Source organism: Leopardus geoffroyi, chromosome C1 (genome assembly GCF_018350155.1).
Source record: "Leopardus geoffroyi isolate Oge1 chromosome C1, O.geoffroyi_Oge1_pat1.0, whole genome shotgun sequence".
Lineage (NCBI taxonomy): Eukaryota > Metazoa > Chordata > Mammalia > Carnivora > Felidae > Leopardus > Leopardus geoffroyi.
Window position 1 is genome coordinate 182,693,433 of NC_059328.1, and position 18,744 is coordinate 182,712,176.

At 39.6% G+C, this 18,744-nt stretch overlaps 1 pseudogene; it reads left to right on the forward strand.

Moving 5' to 3' along the window:
- The first annotated feature begins 174 nt into the window (after positions 1 to 174).
- Positions 175 to 680, forward strand: LOC123596873 (annotated as a pseudogene).
- Positions 681 to 18,744: the final 18,064 nt, after the last annotated feature.

Below are 18,744 nucleotides of genomic sequence, written 5' to 3' on the forward strand. Positions count from 1 at the left end.
AAATTTTCCTCCTTCCATCCTCTGCTGTTCTCACCGTCCGTTCACTCCACCACAAAAGTCACAGTAGAAATGAACAACCATCCAGTGTTCTGACTTTCTACGTTTTTTCTGCTAGACCTCCATTTGTAGCTCCTCTGGGTGGTCACTTGCTCATTCGCAGAATCTTGTTTCTAAACTTGTCTTCTGACGATTCCCAATGGGTCGTAACCGCAGCCGTTCTCCACGGAGGGAGCGCAGGCGGTCCCGGTCCACATCTTGTAAGAGAGAACGCAGGCGCCGAGAAAGGTCCCGGTCCCGGGAGAGAGATCCTCGACGGAGCCGCTCTGGATCTCCACACAGAAGAGGCTCCAGATCCCCAGGACGGCATAGATCCACATCTCCTTCCCCTTCTCCACTAAAAGAAGAAATGAGGAAAAGAAACAAAAGAAACAAAGAGCAAAGAACGTCAGATTATTGAGGAGGGCTTAGAGGGCAAAACAGAGGAAGAAATCGAGATGGTGAAGTAAATGGGATTTGCCTCTTTGGACTGCACAAGAGGGAAAAAGGTGCACGGCTCTGTAAATAAATGCCTATGCCATAAATGTATCTCAGAAGAGGAAGTACAGGCAGTATATGAATCGAAAAGGCGGATTCAATAGACCTTTGGTTCCGTTCTCATTGCATGAGAACTAAAATGTTAAAGAATGGGTTTTTTTTCCTCATCTTGCTCAGAAGAGTGGATTTTGTATTTCATATTTAATATTCATTAAAAAAACATGATCACAGCCTTTACTCCCTGTAAAAGTAAGAAAATGTTATTTATTATGTGTGCATTTCACTTACCCTGACTCAAAAAAAGAAAGGTTAATATATTTTTCTTTTAGGAAATGTCATTGGGGGCAATCGTCAACCCCAGTTTTTTGTTCTTATTGTTGTGGGAGCTGTGTATGTTTTCTTCTTGGATGCTCGTTAGGATTTTTGAAAGCACGTAGAAGTAATTTGGATGTAAGTTTCTCAAATAAAGCAATATTTCTACCCTTTAAAAATAAATAAACAAACAAACGTGTCTTCTGTGGGGCACCTTTGCCAGAGTTATGGAAGAAAAAACAGTTTTATAAAAATTGGCAGACAATTCTTTCGTATTTGTCCCTTATTGTGATCCCTGTCAAGCAAGAGAAATGTCACTCCTGGGACTGAATTTCCCTAGTAATCCTCACAGTAATCAGTACTATCACCAACAAGACCACAGCCGAGATGTCATCCCCTGTCCTCACCAGTCAAAACCCTGACAAAATCCGATACATTTCAAAAATCGTTAGGAATGAATTTTAGCTTAGATGTGTTAGACCACTGGATCCCTCAAATTATAGAAAGGCACTTTATCACTCTATTACTTATCTCCTTGAAAGATTCCCTTATGCACATAGTGTTTAACTTGGGTAGAGGTATATGTATGCTTTTGAATTACTAATCTAAAAATATGGAAGTTCACTTTAAATTTTTTAAATGTTTTTTAATTTATTTTTGAAAGAGAGACAGAGCATGGGCAGGGAAGGGGCAGGGAGAGGGAGACCCAGAATCGGAAGCAGGCTCCAGGCTCCAAGCAGTCAGCACAGAGCTGACATAAGGCTCGAACTCACAAACCGTGAGATCGTGACCTAAGCCAAAGTCGGATGCTCAACCAACTGAGCCACCCAGGTGACCTGGAAGTGCACTTTAAGAGAAGTTATCTGGGAAAAGAAACTGTTAACCAACTATAAAAGACCAAACGGAGAACAGAAATTGACTTGCTGATATTTTGGTTCCCTAGGTGTCAATTTCAGCTGCATGTATGATTTTGTGTTTTCTCTCATGGTTTGGGTGGGTTTTTTTCTCTTTTAAAAAACTTTTGTTTATGTATTTTGAGAGAGAGAGAGAGAGAGTGATGGGGCAGGGGCAAGAGAGGGAGACAGAGAATCTTAAGCAGGCTTCACGCTGTCAGCGTGCAGCCCTATGTGGGGCTCGAACTCGCTAATCATGAGATCATAACCTGAGCCTAAATCAAGAGTCCGTAGCTTAACTGGCTGAGCAGGGGCACCTGGGTGGGTTTTTTGTTTTGTTTTGTTTTTTAGTGATTTTATTACACATGAACCAAATGCTTGCTTAAGGATATTATGCCCAAATTTGCACTGATTCTAAGGAAATTTTTTTTATCAGAAATTTATTTTCCGGTAAAGTATATTGTATAAGCTGCTGAGTTTTGACTTGCTGTGTTGTAATTTGTTACTACTTATTTTCTTTACCCCCTTCTTTTGAAACCGTAGCTTGTGTAGAGGGGAAAAGTGCTGATATGTTATACATGCTCCTTTTAAGCAACGTGGCAGCTTTTTATTTTTGTGGGTCATGGCATGAGGTTGAAAAAATTGAGTGTACAACTTAAAGCAGAGTCCAGCATCTGGTATTCTTTTCTCTGCCCATTCCCTTTTCTCTTTGTGAACCTATACTCCTCCTTATCTTCCTTATCTTGCTTAGTTGACAAATATTTCTTGAACACCTGCTGCGGGCCAGGCACTGGTCTAGGCATGGGAGAGAGAGGTTGCAGCCAAGATCCCAGCTTCTATTCTAGGAGAGAGAAATTGAAAATTAGCAAGAAAAGAGCATTTTGTTTGTTTATTTCAGATGATTAAAATAAATGCAAAAAGTGAATAAAATGAAATGGGGTAACAGGAGAGACTGCAGTCAAAGAAAGCGTCTCATAGGAGGAGAAATTTGAGCTGCGACTTGAATGACAAAAGAAATCAGCCCTTCAGTGATGTCCGAATGGTTTCCCAGGAAGCAGGTGAGGTAGTAAGACTCAGACCTGCATGTAAGAATAAACTTGACACATTCAAAGCCAGGAACATAGTGAGGAAGGATCTTATTTTAATAAGGCAAAAGAAACCATAAATTGAAATGGGGCAAGAAAGGAAGCAGGAAGGCCAATTAGGTGCCTACTGAAGTAGGTCAGAGAAATAACAATGGTGGCTTAAACTTGGGGGAAGTGATGGAAATGAAGAGAAGGAACATATCAGGGATATATTTTGGGCGGGGAGGAACCTGATGGGATTTGTTGATGGACCAGATATGAGGAATAAGAATATGGTAAAATGGCTTTTAGGTTTTTTTGTTGGCTGAGCTACTTGGTAGATGGAAGGTACAAGAAAAGAAAAAAACTTCATTTTCTAATATGTTAAGTTTGAGATGTCTGTTAGATGTCCAAGGAAGATGTTGAGATAGGGAGCTGTACAACTCTGGGTATAGCTCTGGTCAAGGTGTAGGCTGGAAGTTCATCCATAGATAGATGGTAATAGAAGCCATGAGATTAGATGAAATCATCAAACAAGAGACTGTAAATAGAAACAGAACGAAAGGTGATCCAAGGATCAGGCCCCAAGACTCTTGTTTTCTCTTTCTGGAAACTTGCAATTTAAAAAATTACATATTTTGTTGACCCTTTAACAAAGAGTTATGCAAGTACAAAGTTAGAGTTACAACAGATATCTCAGATGCAAAAGGAACCCTACAAAATGTGGTTGACAATTCATGCATGTGGTATTTGTTTGTGAAAATACTGAGCTATATATGGACCAATTCCCATAAAAACAAATAATGATGCTGTTTTATTACCACACATTGACCTTCGACTAATCACAACCAGATCTGGAGAAACACAAATGGGTGCATTCTATTTCTTTGAACACTAGAGGGAGATATATTCACCTGCAAACCAGAGAGAAAAAAATGAACTTTTTTCCTATAGAAGTGCTCTTTGACCATAGAATCATAGAATATTTTAAATTTTGATATTTTTGCAATCATCAAGAAATAAGTCTTAAATAAATTACACATTTGGAAAGTAACTTGATTTGTTTGCTAAACCAGATCTTACTAAAAGGCTCTTTTGTATATGCTTGTGATATGGTATCTTTTCACGTGATATCTTAGTTCTTTTTTTCTTGGACAGTGTGGAGTAATAATATAAAAATCAGTTAATTTTTATTTGGAGAAACATCAGTTCTTCCTCCCTAAGAATTCTGGTAATATATTCATTGTAAGCCAAAGTGTCAAAAACTTTACTCTTGACTTTATGTCTATGGACTTTGAAAATGTGCTGTACTTCAACACGCTCAGTGTTTTTAGGTGGCTTAAAGGTTGTTGGCACTGACTTCACTCTGGACTTTTTACGTGCCCAATAAAATGTTCGACTTTGCTAGGTAATCACATAGATATGTAGCCTTTTCATGATTGCCTGGGGCAGCTAGAATACTTTCTCTTTATTTACTTTGGTAATCTTTCCAAAGAACATACTGTAAGACGTCCTCTTTGCCCGATCAAAGGTTGAGTGTGAACCCCATCCAACAATTCTTAGCCTACCAAATACTTTATTTGACCTTGTAACTACTTAGAAGTCTTCTTCCTTGTAACTTCAACACTGAAATGCTTCTGGTAATTAGAGGGGGGAAATGTGTTTTCTATCTCTAGGGAAGGCGGACGGTATAGGAAAAGAGGCTGTTTTCTGGAATCAGCTGGTATGAATCCTCGCTTTGGATAGATATTAACTAAGCTTACTTTGATAACCATTTCACAATATATACATATATCAAGTAATACTAAGACTGAAATGAATACAATGTTTTATGTCAATTATATCTCAAAAACATCCTGACTTTGTCTCTACTGGTGAAGGTAAACAAGTTACTTTATATCTCTGAACTATCATTTTCTTCTTGGGATCAGAACCTTTTAGAATTGTTTGGGGGCTGATTCAGACAATGTATGAAAAGCATCTACTTTAGCTCCTGGTAAAAAGCAGACCCTCCCAGTTCCCTGGGCCCCCCTTTTTCCTTCCATGTGAAGTGCTTTTTAAATTGACCCTATAAATCATACATTCATAGATTATGTGCTCTGAAGTATTTGTCAAGTGTTGGTGATACGTACAAAATGTGACCTGGGCCACATTTGCAAGGCATTCTTGCAAGAATTCATGTGTCATCAGACCTGTATTGTCCTGGGCTCTACATGACCAAGTCAAATCTAGGACCTCACCAGGTGATCGACTACTCCGATTATGGGCTTGTGAGTAGAGAGAGGAGATGAAGCACTGAAAGTGTGGTGAGGACTATTTTCCTTAAAAGGAATGACTTCCTCTTTTCCTCCACAAATCTAGATTTCATCTCCTACCCCCATAAAGGTCCAGTTCAAATTCTTTCTTGAACAGACATTCCCAGCCTAAATGAACTCACCCTTCCAAACACCTATAATATTTATCCAATTCAATCACCTGGCAATTCATGCCTTGCATTCCTACTTAACCTTCATCTAAATGTGTCTCCCCAAACCAGGTAGGTTCTTATAAGTCATGGTTGCTACTATACTATATTTGTTAGTGCTTCACTTTAACCATTTTGCGGTGCTCTCCCGGAAGCAGACATCTGTACATACTTGGATGAATTTCCATGTCAGTTTTCCTTCAACTTACTTGTCACGTGCATTTTGGCGATAGAACTCATCCATGGTAAATGTGTAGGCATGGTTTAAATCATTCTGCTGACAGCATCTGAAAATTATCTTTCTGTAAACTACAGATTCTTTAAAAGAAAGAACCAAGAAGTATAACACATTATGCTTAACTTTATGTAATAATTTTTGCTGACTAGTCACTCCCAATTAGAACAGATTAGTTACCATGATATAATGGCCATCATTTACAGACACAATATAGCAGATAGATTCTCCGATAAACATTTTCATCACCAGCAACTGACTTTTTTCTTTTCAAACCCCTTAGTCAAATTGTATTATTGGTCATAAAATGAAAGATAATCTGACAGCTGTAAATTAAACTCTGAGATTAACACACACAACTCCATTTTTACATACACAGAACTAAAACAGATGATGTTTTATCATTTATTATTCAAACAGCAGAATAAAGGGTTGCTAAAGCTAGAATTAGAATGCTTTTCAAGGTCATGAAGGATAAAGAAGCACGCATGAAATGGAGCACCTGTTCCCCACGTTTCAAACCATAACACAGAAAAGTCATAGTCCTAAATCTTGACTACATAGCAGCTCTGTGATGTGACCCACTTGCAGTGTGACTCTGCCTTAGGGTGGCCCCACCTTGTCTCTAAGAAACACCTAGGCAAGACTTCAAGAGGACAATACAGGAATGTACGTTCAAATACTAATAACTGAAGCAACATTATTCTTAAAAGAGTTGCATGGAGCTGTATTTTTTTTTAAAGAATATTCAAGAAATGGCTGTTTTTTAAAAAGCAGATGCAGAAAAAATTATGGAAACAGACTCCTTCCCTTCTGCCTTTAATCATTCACAAATCTCTTAGCTGCTAAATTAAATGTTTAATTGACATTGTCTTCTAAACTCTATGGCATTTCTCCTTCCTTTCGTATCCCAAGTCATCAAGTGGGTGGTCTTTACTTACTTGATCCATTTTCGATTTCCTTGCCGCTTGATCTCTTTGCGAATCTTCTATAATCTGACTTCTGTTTCCACAGTCCATTGAAATAGCTTTAATATTGCTAATGACCTTAACCCACTTCTTATTTTTCTTAACTACTCTTCAGAATTTGATTTTGCTTAAAATGATCTCCTTCCTAGTCTTGCACAACTGCCTGGCCCCATTCTTCTAGTTCTCTCACGCTTTTCTCACTCTTTTTCCTTTTCTGTCCATTTGTAGATATTCCTTAAAGCTTTACTTGTGTTCTCTCTCCTCAGTTCTCATGCCAATGGCTAATCTACTTTTAAAGCTTCATAAACAACCTTGCTGCTTATGACTCCTGAGTCTTTGTTCCCTGCTATGTTCTCTCTCACTCGAATACTTATATCTTGTGCCCAAGTATCTACATGACTTTTCCATTTAACTACCCTACTGTCCCAAACCAGCAGTCCAAAACTGACCTTCTCTTCCCCAATTTTTCAATTTCACCTGCAGCCTTGCCAATCTTCCAAGATCAGTATCTTGAGTTCACCTTGGTTTTCTCCTTGTTCTCCAAGTCCAAGTTTATCTTATGTTATTGCTTTTTTATAGAAATGTCTTACAATCATCCCTTCCTTCTAGCCCTACTGCCACTTTTTAAATCCAGGCTCTGAACACTTGGGTAATTGCATGGGTCTTTAATTGTTGTTTGTTTGTTTGTTTGGTTGGTTGGTTCTTAGTCTGTCCAATATGCACACCTAAAGGCAAAAAATACTAAAATAATCCAGAATGATTCCATCTTCGTCTGGTGTCATCGAACTATTTCAGAAGAACTATTTCAAACTATTTCAAACTATTTCATCAATTCCTTCTTCTTTACCAATCCAGACTTGCCTTCCTTAACTCTTTTCCCTTTGCAGAGTCTCTATATTGTGCAACATAGAACCTCTACTCAGATTGTGATCCTCTACGTGTGATTAAGTCTACTCTTCCTCTGTATCTTTATCTCCCTTTATCCCAACTCAGTTCAAAAGCACTCCATCAATAAGTTTTGCTCAAATATCCAACAATGTTTTATTCTTCTTTAAAATAAGAACTCACATAATATAATCTTCCAATTTATTAACTATTATGGTTTGCATGAATGACATTCTCCTTTCTTTACCTTGTATATATTGTTTCCATTTCTACTTACTTACTCTTTAGGTCCCAATTCAACTATCACTTCCTCTACAAAGTCTTCCCTGACCCTCCCACTCATTGTGTCCCCCAAATACACCTGGCATTTTTAGACATGTAATTGAACAGATGTAAAAATCTTCCAGTTTTTCCATATTTTGAAAAAGAATGACCTCAGTGAAATTAATTGCTTACTTAGACCCAAAGGATACATACATAAATTAATAGATAAAGATAATGTTTTTCTAAGCCATTGGTGTTATTAGTAGAAGCAACAAATAGAAATTAATTCTTAGAGTTATTTTCAGTGAAGCTAAAAAACAGCTCATCACATTGTCTGAAATATTTACCACTGTAGTTTATATAGTAATCACTATGTTTGTTTTTAAAATTTTATCTTTAATTGCAAAAATAACAAACTATACTGTACTGGTGGTGTAGATCATAATACATTTGTGAAAAGAGTGAAACTATGAACTTTAGTTATACCATATCAATATTTGCTCAGCACTGTAACAAATGTGCTATACTAATACTAATAATAGGGGAAATCAGATGGGGAGATCAGGAGGAATACAGGAACTTTCTACTTCCCACTCAATTTGTCTGTAAACTTAAAACTACTCCAAATAATCAAATCTATTATTTTTTTAAATGACGTATTTATTGTAGAAAATGTATAATGTCATGTAAAAAAGCACAAGGAAGAAAATTTAAAATATCTTTAAGCCTACTACTCTATCATTGCCAATATTTTGGTATCCCTTCTTCTATCATTCTATCTATCTATCCATCCATCCATCTATGTGTACAACCATTTATCACTGGAAGATACTTTACCCATTATTATTATGTGACTATTCTCTTTTAGTATTTAATCATATATCACAAGCATTTTTCCTTCATTAAATAATCTCTTACAATAAAATATCTAATAATCATGTGATATAAACCTCTTCATCTTGAAGCAATATTTCTAAGATTTTCCTGAGCTTTAACTTCTGCAGCCTGATAAACTCATTTCCTGCACTACTTTCTAAACTTGCATTATTGTTTTCTTCTTGGTATTCTTATCTGCATGCTTGATATCCCTCTCTCAAGATGCTTGAAAGTGAGTTATTTTAGGGGCACCTGGGTGACTCTGTTGGTTAAGCCTAGACTCTTGATCTCGGCTCAGGCAATGATCTCACGGTTTTGTGAATTGAAACCCCACATCCGGCTCTGTGCTGACAGTGAGGAACCTGCCTGGGATTCTCTTTCCTCTCTTTCTGCCCCTCCCTGACACATGCTCGCTCTCTCTCTCTCTCTCTCAAAAATACATAAATAAATATTACAATGTTTTTGAAGTGAGTTGTTTATACTACTGATTTTCCATTTAACAGAACCATTCTTTTTGTACTAACATTTCTTCGCTAAAAACACATCAGCTTATTAGATAAGGGTAGTTTTAGATATCATTAAGTGGCATGCATACTCTCGTACAGCACATTGATGATGAATTCAAACAAATCCAAGATCATCTTCTACCTGATGCATAATTCTTATAATGTATGATCCTGGATTACTATTTGGTTTTATTTAATACAGAAACTTGGAGATGAGGGGCTGAGTAGAAGTAGCACTGTACAGAGCCTCTCTGTATTAGAACAACATGCAGAATTTCTGAATTAGTGCACATGGCTTGAAGTAGTCCCAGTGATGGGTCAAAAATGTCCTCTGCTACTGGCTTGCATTGTTAGTGAGAAGCCAGCATTTTCACCTGCATGTAATGTCCCTTTCCTCTAGCTGCTTTTAATATTTTCTCTTTTTTATAGATTTTTGGCCATTTGATGAAAAGGTATGTTTTGATACGATTTTTGTGTTTATCTTTCTTCACATTCCCCAGTTTCATTGGGTTACATTTTTCATACAATTTGGAAAATATTTGACCACTATTGCTTGAAATAACTCTATGTTCCAATCAATACCTTTCCCTCTGATAATTGAATTATATATATACTGATTGTTTATCTGTCTACAGCTTTCTGAGGCTCTGTACACTCTTTTTTCAGCCCTTTCTCTCTGTGCTTCAGTTTTTATGGATCCTGTGTCCTGTCTTCAAGTTGTTTTTTGTTTGTTTCTGCACTGTTAAACCTATCTTGTGATTATTTCGTTTTGTATGTTGATTCTTTTGGATCTAGAGTTTCTATTTGATTCTCTTTGTTTAAAGACTCCATTTTTCCGTTGAGATTCTCTGTTCTCTCAATGTGTTCATGTTTTTCTTTTAATCCTTGAATATACTTATAACAATGGTTCTAAAGTCTTGTCAACTAATTTCATCGTCACACTTATTTCTTGTTCTTTTGACATTGGCTGATTTTTCCCTCTGGCTGTATAATTGGAATTGGCATGTTTGGTGGCACAACTCTCACACTGGGCCGTTGGTCTCTGGACCATCTTAGAGCGATCATACTGGGAAGCCCAGTGGAAACCTCTGGAATGTCCCTCTACCTCCATTGAAAAAAAGGCATTCAAAACAAGTTTCACACCCATCTGTGGAGTAAGTGGCAGAAATTAGTGCCATCCTTAAGTATCTAAAGGCTCACAGGCCTCACAACAAGAGTTACGTTCAATCATAAGCTATAACTTCTGCTTTGGTACTTTGAGCAAAAATAAAATACATTAAGATTGAAAAGAGGAGCATAATTGCAGCCAATATTAAAATAGAAGAAAAAACTGGTGTGCCTGGGTGGCTCAGTTAGTTAAGCATCTGACTCTTGATTTCAGCTCAGATCATGATCTCATAGGCTCCGTGCTGAGTGTAGAGCCTGCTTGGAATTCTCTCTCTCTCCTTCTGTCTCTGCCCCCTCCCACTCAGGTTTGTTCACTCTGTCTTTCTCTTTCAAAATAAATAAATAAACACTAAAAAGAAAATAAAATATAAGAAAAGACCTGAAGGGGCGCCTGGGTGGCTCAGTCAGTTAAGCATCTGACTTTGGTTCAGGTCATGACCTCACAGTTATGAGTTTGAGCCCCACACTGGGTTCTGAGCTGACTTGCAGAAACTGCTTGGGATTCTCTCTCTCTCCCTCTCTCTCTGCCCCTCCCCCACTGGTGTGCACGCGCTCTCTCTCTCTCAATAAATAAATAAACTTAAGAAAAGACTTTAAAAAAAGAAAAAAGATAAAACATTATGAATAATGTTACGTCCACATGTTTAAAACCTAAATGATGTGGACAAATTTCTAGTAAAATGCAACTCATCAAAACGAAAGACTAAGAAGAAATAAAAAAATCGGAATGATCATAGAATCATTGTCATAACTGGATCAGTAATTAAAAGATTTCTCAAAATGTAAAATCAGCTCAGAAATTTCCATATGTGAATGAAACATTCAAGGAACATGTTCTAATTTTAAACAAACTTTCCTAACACTAAAAACAGAGGAAATTATCCCCAACTAATTAATAAACCTAAATGAAACTTGCTAATAAAATGAGACAATGACAATATGAACAAGGAAAATTATAGGCCGTTCTCACAATGGGCAAACCCTAAATAAAATACTAGCAGGCCAAAGTGAATTGAGTATACAAAATACAAGAATGTAAGAATTGTTTAACATCAGAAAAATCTATTAATATATATTTACCTCGTTGTGGTATAATAAAAGATATATTTGGTCTTTGTCTCATGTTCTTGGCACAAAGCTCTTAAAATCCTTGGCGTTTCCTGAGGGAAAGGAGTGTATGTTGTTATTCATAATGAACCCCTTTCTACCAAACCTTCAGGATAAAAGCTGATCACCAGAAAGACAAAGCGTAGGATTAGAGGTTTGGAAGTTTCAGTCCCAGCCCTTGACATTTGAGGAGGGGAAGGCAGGGGGATTGGAGATGGTTCAATCACAATGTTCAATGAGTGAATCAATCATGCCTACCTACTGAAACCTGGATAAAACATTCTTAAACAGCAAGGCCTGGGCAGCAACCAGGTGGGTGACAATATCAGTGTGCTGGGATGGTGGTGTGCCAGGAGAGCACATGTAAGTTCTGTGCCTGCCCCTACTCCGCCTCCTATTACCTTGTCGCATGCATTTCTTCCATTTGGCTATTCCCGAGTCGTGTCCTTTATCATAAAACGGTGATCATAATTATAGAGCTTTCCTGAGTTCTATGGATCATTCTATCAAATGATCAAACCTGGGAGGGGGTGGTCATGGGAAGTCTTATATTTATAGCCAGTTGGCCAGCCTTATGGGGACCCCAGCAACTTGTGACCAGGACCTGAAGTGAGAGGACAGTCTTGTGGCACTGAGCCCTTAACCTATGGGGTCTGTGCTAATTCAGGGTAGTTAGTGGCAGGATTAAATTGAATTGTAGGACACCTAGTTGGTATCAGAGAGGAAATCGTTATTGGAAAGAGACCATACAGATTAACAAATTAAAGGGAGAAAAATCTTATGATTTCCTCAGAAAATATAGTAACAAAATAGGTGGCAGATCCTTTAGGCCTGTCTGCCTGGATCCCACACCAGTGCACAAGTGTGTGCCACAAATGGGTTACAGGTGAACCAAGGTTATAAAGTCTTGTGAAGCCCAGAGCCCTTAAGCTCATTGCTTCTCCAACTTCAAACAGATTCATACACTTTTTCCTACCGTCATGTATGAATAATATAATTTTCTACTTGTGCCATCGTGTTAAAAAGTACAGATTTTTTAAAACAGAAGAGCACCACTTAGATGGGTAACTCTTATCCTATTGTTTCACCAGTGGATTAAATCCATTGGTTTCATTTGAGGAGAGCTTCTCTATTAAACAATGTTTAAATGAGTAACTACTAGGAATTTGCTCTTTTCTTCCCTCCATGCCTGAACTAATGTGACACAAGGATCATGGGTAAGAGTGCACTTTGCAAATGCAAGTTTCCCTCAGTTGGGCTGAATCAAGGCCAAGAAGAAGGGCGCAGAGTCTTAGCAAGCCTATTTAACCACTTACTCATACCCTCCAATGTAATTGTTGTCAGTAATCATGCTGATATATGTTTTTTAAAGATTTATTTATTTTTGAGAGAGACGGTGCAAGTGGGGAAGGGGCAGAGAGAAGGGGGGACAGAGGATCTGAAGCAGGCTCTGTGCTGACAGCAGTGAGGCTGATGTGGGGCTTGAACTCATGAGCCATGAGATCATGACCTGAGCCAAAGTCAGATGTTCGTCCAACTGAGCCACCCAGGGCCCCCCACACTGATATTTTTTATCTCCATTGATCTGGCTCACTGGTAATGTAAGTAAGAAAGAGCTATTTTATTTATTAATCTCTTAATATGCCAATGCATAGAATTTCAAAAATGAGGGGTTATTCTGGATCAAGGTCAATAGATGAGCCAAAATTGAACCCAGGTTCACCAATGATTTGCAAATTTTTCATGTACTGCCAAAGTTTTAATTGGCTCCTCTCCTGTTTTTATTCTCTTCAAATTGCCACTGAAAAATCTCCTTGAAAACTCTTCCACTGACCAACCACACTTGAAGCCACGTGCCCGCCTCTATTTCCACCCCATAAGAACCGTCAGCGTCAGATGGGCCTGTTAGAGCAAAGATTGTGCTCTCCCCTCTCCAGCCCCACTTTGTTCTTACACTGTCTGTGGGGAATCTTCCTCCATTAAAGGACTTCAATAACTCTGTTCCACAAACTGAAGTCATGCTTGGTGAGTTTCCAGCCTCATTTTTTTTTTTTTTTTTTCTGTTTTTCAATCGTCACTAGCCAGCAGACCCTTTCTAGAAATCAACACATCATGACTCTATTCTGGAGCATGTACCTTCCAGGTGACCCTCATGTGCAACAAACTTTGAGAATTGCGAGCTTATTTCAATAATGTGGCACCAAGCAAGCTATTCTCTTTCTATTCCCTTTTGGAGGTATTTACTTAGTGTCTCCCTCTCAGTCAAGGCCATCTTCCATCTGCCACCTGAAGGGGAGAATTGCCACTGGTCATATTTCTGCCAGGGCTTTGTGCCATCACACCTTCCCACTGCAACACACACACAGGCTCCCTCACGTTACACCCCTACTAGCACCCAGTGTAATCACTGTTGCCACACTCACAGATACAAGATGCCTTTATGTTAAGAGATGGTTAGAATGTTCTTTTGCCACAAACCCATTATCTCTGTAGGCTGGCTTTTTGGATTTTAAGTAATAATCTTACATAGAGTGTACTTACATAGAGCATGGTACCTAGCCAAAGATATCCAGAAGGTTTGCTCAAAAACATTTCTTGTTGGGTCAGCCTTTATGAAATCCTCCCTGGGAGCTGATATTTTGGGAACAAAATATTACTGGTAAAGAGAAGCATGTGAAGTTTCCAAAGGCAAAAGCGTATGTAACCAATGAAAGGATAAAATTTCAAGGCCTGTACAGTAAAGCAGCTGCTAGATGATTTACTGGAAAATTCTTCCAAAACATAACAGAGGCTTCCTACTCCAAAGGAAATATTTTCTTTCAAGTCCATAATATTAAAGTTCAATATGTTATGTACTCAAAAGACCTCTCTAATAAAATCTGAGATTTTTCACAAAAACCTCCACCTTAGAGATTTGTTTCTTGTTCCATCCCTCTGAACAGCCAGAGCATCACTGGTGTGAGATTCATGATGTGTGTTCTGAACTCCAGACTCATTCCTTCTGTACAGTTTCCAGTATCAATAACAGAATCTGGGACTTCACTTCTCAAACATACAAGTGACTCATCCTAAACCAGGCAAATCAGACAACCTCTCACTTTCAATTAGAGATATTATCTCAGATCTGCCGGCAGGGCTCTGAGTGATTTGCAAGGCAGTGAGGACAATTGCAAAGCAATACTTACAGAAGCAAGAGGGGTGTCAGAAATGGAGAGAAAATAGACCGTTTCCAGGATCTGCCTTAGCTTTCTACATAGATGACCGGGACAGAGAAGGCCGTTCCCAGATGCTCTCGTGCCTGAGTGTTTTGGCCAAGTCCTGGTGGAAAGAATGAAGGCAACTCCAAGGTGTGCAACACATTGCACTGTCACTGCTACACAGGCTAGAGAGGTGACCTATGGGGGCATCCGTGCAACTGAACAGGCCAAAAAGCCCCAAACCAACCCTTCCCATTTAACCTCATCCTTGGCTTTGCTGACCCACAAGACAATTGACTAGGAGGGGCGCCTGGGTGGCTCAGTCAGTTAAGCATCCGACTTCGGCTCACGTCATCATTTTGCAGTTTGTGAGTTTGAGCCCCACCTCAGACTCTGTGCTGACATCTCAGATTCTGTGTCTCCCTCTCTCTCTCTCTGCCCCTCCCCTGCTCGCACTCTGTCCCTCTCTCTCTCAAAAATAAATAAACATTAAAAAAATGTTTAAAGACAATTTATAGGAGTTATCAGAAAAGTATTGGACTCTGTGTAATGTTATATGTACACGTTAACCATCCTCTGGCTCAAATGACAAGGACCCCACCTGTACAAAGGGCACTACTGAGCTTACTGAGGGGTAATTACTCCTGAGACTTTGATCCACACAGGAAAAAAAAAAAAAAAAAAAAAAAAAAAAACCACAGTGGAGAAAAGAGACACCGTGATGCAAGTCAAAGTCAAAGCAAGACGTGTCCTGCCACTTGCATCATTTACTGTTTTGAACAGGCCAACCGACTCCTGCCCACCTGTCCTTCAGTGTGCCAGAGTGTGGGGCAGGCCACAGTAGCAAGAGAAGTTCTCTTCCGAAGTCAGCTCTTCATCTGATTGCTGATTAATGGTGAAGTGGCTGCTCTTAGCTTTGTTGGGATGTTCACACAGTAAGATGGGACACATGGCTTCAATACGCACGTCCATATGATGGAAACTCCAGGCTGAACAATCCTCCTTTTCTGAAGAAATGAACATGAATGTGGTTCAATAGCAACAGGGACGTTGATACAGGAATGGGTTGTTCACTAACTATGACATATGAGCTAAAGGTCCAGAGTTGGATCCTGACAGGAGCTGGTACCGTGGGGACGGGAGGCCTGAGCTTGCTGAGCACAGACTCTGGCTCGGCCCCCGGAGCCTGCTTGGCAGTGAAGGTTTGACTCAGCTCTGCTCTGCTACAGGAAGATAAATGAGGTATCATGTGCTTTACTGTTGGTGAAATAGGTTATGTGGGGGAAAATTGTAGAAAGTAACTTCAAAAAAATTATTCAGTGAATATGAAAGGTCCCTATCTGCATATTTGGTCCATGATGAGAAATTTTCCTTCCTTAGGAAAATAATACTGTCTTCCAAGTTACTAGAACTGTTTACTACATGGACTCTTTGAGTTGCATTGACAAGGAAGGAGTCAAACACTGCTTCCAATGACACTCTGTTCAATTGGGTGACAGCATGCCCCCTGACTTATATGCACTACCACACTAGTCCCAGCCGAAGAGTAACTCTAAAGTCTGCTTTGGATCAAAGCAATGAATGGGCCCAGGTCCTATTTGTTCCAAGTGGCGGGAGATACCTTGAGATCAGTTATAGGGTTGTTTCATAGGTTTTAGCTTCCATGCTACTTTCTATGGTATGTGTGCCCCCTTGGGTCCTTCTCTTCTCTCTTTGCTAATAGACCCCTGGTCTCATTCAGGGATCAGGCAGCAATGTGCTCACAGCAGTTAGGCTGAGGCCCAAGCATGAGTCATGATGGGCCATTCCTCTTGGCCAGTGACTAGCGCAGGGATCAAACCAAAAGAGAAACACTGCTTAGGGGCTTTGGAAAGAGGCTTTCCTCCCTAATAAAAGGAAACTTGACATGACTGAGCAGCTGAATTAACCCACCCTGCAATCCTAACTCTGGGCTTCTTTTTTGGGGAGAGAATAAACTCTTAATTGTTTAACCCCCATGGATATGGTGAAAATTGCAACTAAAATCATCCTAACTGGTCCTCAGTGGTAAGAACTTGAATTTATTTTCTATTTCTGGAAGAGAAACCACATCACAGGCTCCTACATAAGCCGAAAAAATAAGCACTCATAGTAAGCTGCGTGAATTGACACGAAGTCGAATTTGCTCATCTATAAAATGGGTATATAAGTAGCAACAATTACAGAGGTTTATGATGATTAATTTCTTTAGTGCAGATAAAGTTCTTAAAATAGTACATAGAATAACGGCTCACTTTAAATGTCAAATGTCATTATTACAGAGATGAAGCAAGAAGGATTGATCATTCTGGACTAAATTAGGGCTACTGATTAGGAATTAAGATATAATCACTTGCAAAGAGAAAGATTTTGGCTGAGACTCGGAAAATAAAGGAGACAATAATGGCAGTTTAACAATGTCTTCATCATGCTGTTCCCTTGACAGGTACATACGGTGATCTGGCTATGATGGCCACTCTCCTGGGTTGGCTCAGTTTACCTGATGTGGTAGGCTGAAAAATGACCCTCTCCCCAACGATGTTAATGTCGTCATCCCCAGAACCTGTGACTATGCTACCTTACAAGGCACAATGAACTTTGTAGATGTGATTAAGATAGGGGTCTTAGCTTTCTATCTTATGAGGGGATGGGGAGATTATCCTGGACTATCCAGTGAGGTCTAGTGTCCCTATAAGAAGGCAGAAGGACAGCCAAGTCAGTAGCGGGAGATGTGCTCTTGGAAGCAAGAGACTCCAGTGATGGGAAGACGGGGCCATGGCCAAGGAATGTAGGACGTCCTAGAAGCCAAAGAAGGCAAGGAAACTACTTCTCTCCTAAACCTCCCGAAGGAACTCGGCCCTGCCAACAGCTTGAATTTGGACTTCTGACCTCTAGAGTTGTAAGAGAATAAATTTGTGTTGTTGAAAGCCAAAGTTTGTGGAAATGTGTTATACCAGCAATAAGAAACTAGTATTTCTGCCGAGCCACGTAAGACATGTACCTCATGTCTTACATGTATGTTCCTCTGTGTTACTTTGGATGTTTTTTGCTGCAAGTAACAGAAGCCTCAACTGAAACTGGCTTAAACAGTTAAGAGATCTAAGATCTCACATATTAAAACAGAGTAATAGAGGGGTGCCTGGGTGATTCAGTTTGCTAAGCATTGACTCTTGATATCAGCTTAGGTTGTGATCTTATGATTATGAGGTCAAACCCCATGTTGGGCTCTGCACCGAGGGTGGAACCTGCTTGGGATTCTCTCTCCCTCTCCCCCACTCTCTCGCTCTCAAAATAAATGAACATTTAAAAAATTTTTTAAATAATTTAAAAAACACAGAGTAACAGAGTGAAGGTGTTATAGGTTGGTTAATTCAGCAGCTCAATGACATCATCAGGGATCCATGTTCTTTTCCAAATTCCTGCTCCCCCATTCTCAGCATGAAGGTTTATCTCTTCAGATTAATCCACTCATGGTCAAAGGGTTGCTGTGGTTCTAATCCCTACACCCTTACACATTAATGTCCAAAGGTTGAAAGATGAAATCATTTCCTTCATGCATCCCTTTTTAAGTTCCAGGAACATTCTCCCAGAAGTCCCCTAGTAGACCTTGTCTCGTGTTAAAAGAGGACTTCAACTACCTCCATTTTGACCTCAGCCTGTACTTTCTAACTGATTAAGTTCCTCTTTCCAGCTTATCTCTTAACTCAGGCAAAAGACCCTGCAGGCAAATCATGCTGTGACAGGAACCGTCAAGTACTAAGGACTGCTCTGACATTGGCAAGACCCCACGTGATTGACCCCAAGACAATGATCAGCCTAACCTTTACCATCCACCTGCATGTACCCACTGACCTTTGTCCCATGTTTTCCGTATATAAACCTGGAAGCATTTTCAGCACATTGGAGACTGTCTTTGATATGCTAGTCCTCTGTCTTCTCAGTGTTGGCCTCACTGAAATAAATTCCCTCTTGTTTCACCACCACTCCACATCATACCTTTGGTGTCTGTCAGCAGCGAGTGGCCGAACCTGATCTGTTTGGGACCCCCAGAGCCAGGCGCTCTTGCACCCCTGTGCCCTGGTTACAGCGTGGCATTAGCAAGAATGGAATGATTCACCTGTTTCTAAACCACTCACCAGGGTGGGGAATGGAATCAAGATTCACCTCCTGGGACAACGGAAGAGCTGGCCCCTCCTGAGGACTTGGCAGCCCACTTTCCAGGTTGCATTAGGAAGAGGAGGGATGGTAGATGGT